Genomic DNA, 3,371 nt, shown 5'->3' on the forward strand with positions numbered 1-3,371 from the left:
TAGCCCGCGGTGTAGTTGTTTCTCGCAACACTGACAAGGTAAAAAACATATTACTTTCTCAAAAACAATAAGTACCTACCTAGGTTACACCAAAGTTTATATTTACACTAAAATTTACAGGGTGGTATTTTAAAATATGAAGATGATGATGATCCTGGAGAGACGAAACGTTTCATATAAAAATTGATTATGCCATTCGATAAAGGGTAAAAAGTGGCCACGAGAAAGTGTTGTTCTTTTTTCAATATCACCTCAAGCAAGGCTGAAATGAAACAAAAACGGATTTCCAAAATTTCGTTTTTTTCAAATATTTCGGAATAATGATGGTCTCCTAATTAAGGAACTTTGCCCCCATTTAAGCTAGTTTGTATCTCTTACCGTTTTCGAGATCCCTGTAGTGAGAAGCGAATTTGTAACAGCCTATATACAAAATACACCCTGTAAACCACTGCTTATTGTTTCCAGTACTCATCATTTTGTATGTTACGAAAAATGTGATGCAAACAGGGGCGGATGAATGAAATATCTTGCACGTTCGTAAAATACATATAGAACATTTGGCAAGCGAGCGGCGCAAGAAAGGAGAGTTGCGGATCGTGGGATAAGCTCCTGATGGAGTCTGGGAGACACGCGCTGATGTTTTCCATATCCACGTGCCATGAAATAGAGCTCTTTGTGCGGACGTGATTTCACTGTTGTTAAATCAAATCCCCGTCTAATGTTCTTAATTGAAATCGTATTCTTCTACATTTACAAGTGGTTAGTATTAATGTTGCAATTTTTAGACTTTCTATTATGAATAATATTTGTTTACTTCCAAGACTGTTGATAAATATAATAGATTCTGAATATTAAAAACATTAGCTGAACATATAATTAAGTACACGTTTTCTATTTTGGAAATGTTCATTCAATCCAGAAAAAAATAATACCTGTATTGTTTACAGCATACAGGAAATATATTTTTTTGTGTACTAAATAAGTGTGGAACATAACTACCCGACCTATTTAAAATGCAGGAATTTGGAAGTTAAAGAAAGATAAAAATGTTATTCTTTACAATTAATTCAAGCTATTAAGAGATAAAATTAAATGAGAAATTAGTATATGACACAAGAACTATTTTTTGACAATTCTAAATGATCTAAAATTCAATACAAACTAATTTTGGTCCCTATCTGATGATATAATAATTTAATGATTTGCACATGATTTTACTTACCCGTTCACTTTACTTTTTAATATGTGCTTAAAAACTGTCATATATCCTGACATTTGGAAAGCATCCCACGTGTTTCCAATTTTTAAGAGTGTGACAAAAACTGCGTTGAAAACTATTGTCCCATAACTATAATTTCGAATTTTGAGAAGGTTTTCGAAATCTCTTTGTATAATTCAATTTATGGTGCTATAGATGTGGGCAGACAACTTGATGTAATTTATATCGATTTTCTTAAAGCCTTTGACAGACTTGACCACCGTATTCTACTATATAAACTTAATTCATATGGATTTTGTTCTATTATAAATAATATGTTAGCTTCATATCTTAACAATAGATGTTTATATGCAGAGTACAGTAGTTAAATTTGATGTGGTGTTCTCCAAGGTTCCGTCTTGGGTCCCTTGCTCTTTAATTTATTTTTTAATTGCATTGGTTCCAACGTTATTGTGAACTGCCTATTCTATGCTGAAAACAAAAAATTGGTCTCTGTTACTGATCATGACTTTTACAAAACAGTGATTTTGAATTAATTGCCGTTGGATATTTCTAAACGAAGTATATTGCCTTATCCCAGGAAAAATAATGTCACACTTTCCAATTATGATTTGAATGGAGAGATCTTGCATAGAGTGATTCATATTATTGATTTTGCTACAAAAGTTTGATTGAAAATTAATTGTAGTTATACTGAGAATATTGTTTTGTATACGATATCGATTGACTTAACTGACGCTACAATACACTTCTAAAAAGTAGGCATGAACATGGGATGCTTATTAGCAATCCAGGTTATAGTAAATATTTCAATTGTAAAGTCGGTCTTAGTCTATGCGAAAGACGAAAACTTTGTTCCTGAATATTCCTATATACCTAACACGTAATAGTGTCAACTGTCTAAATATGTATATTACACATGTTATATTTTCATTATCTACCATTGGTACATTAATCTGGAGGACATTTAATGATCATACTCCACGAATACAAGTTTTTGCTCCTTTAGAGTAAGTGTCAAAATTATGTTGATATCCAGGAACAGTTATATATATTTGATGCTAGTATTACTAACATAAAAATCTGTTTGTAAAGTAATTAGATAATTTTTTATAGATTTTAATTGTTATGTACAGGGTGGTCGCAATGTAATGGGCCAAAATTTATGAGATTCCTGACGTGAAAATATTGCGATTTAGACAAACTCACCTTAGTCCAAAAGTTGACACTTACAGAGATACAGGGTGTTTAATGCAAAATATTATTTTAGTTTTTTCTTATTTATTTCATAATAAATGCTCATATCGAGATGAAATTTTGGTGTTACGGGTTTTCTGGGGCGAGAGATTGAAATATATTCATGGTTTGCTTGTAGCTCATAGAGAGCGCCACCTGCGCTAGGTCGAATGCGTTGAAAACGACAGAACTTTTTTATCTTTCAAAAATCTAATTCTCAGGTAGCAAATTCTGATTTTACAACTTCTTTTACACAAAAAAGCTATACTTTTTGATAGTCGCTATCTTGCAACGTTCTCGTAAAATTTGCCATTGAAAATTCCAATGTATTTGCATTCAATTACAAATCGGCAAAAATTTTCAAGTAGGCTTATGTTAAAATCCAATTTTGACATTTTCCACTTATCTTAGTGCTGTCAGTAATATTACAGTATTATTCGTGCCTTATTAAAAGTATTCTTTACTTTATGATCTAAATCGTAGTGCGAGATAACATGCCACGCCATAATTTATTTTCAAATGGAGAAATGCGCGATATGGTTTGCGTTTATGCGCAATCAGATTATGTTGGACGTCGAGCGCTTCGTCGGTATTCAGAGTTGTATCCGAATAGAAGGCAACCAAATCGGAAACTATTTCAAGAACTTTTTAATAGACTTGGAGAAACTGGTAGTTTTCGTCCTAAAAGAGACAACGCAGGGCGTACTGTTACAGTTCACCAAGAAGAAGAAATTTTAGTAAGAGTGGCAGGAAATCCAGAAGTTAGCAGCAGGCAGGTAGCTAGAGAAACCGGTGTTAGTAAAACAACAGTTCTCAAAATCTTTCACAAGGAAAATTTATATCCCTACCATTTTACACCCGTGCAAAATCTTTTAGCAGCAGACTTACCAGCTAGATTACAATTTGCTCATTTTAT

Source organism: Anoplophora glabripennis, unplaced genomic scaffold (assembly GCF_000390285.2).
Source record: "Anoplophora glabripennis isolate ALB-LARVAE unplaced genomic scaffold, Agla_2.0 scaffold39, whole genome shotgun sequence".
NCBI classification, from domain to species: domain Eukaryota; kingdom Metazoa; phylum Arthropoda; class Insecta; order Coleoptera; family Cerambycidae; genus Anoplophora; species Anoplophora glabripennis.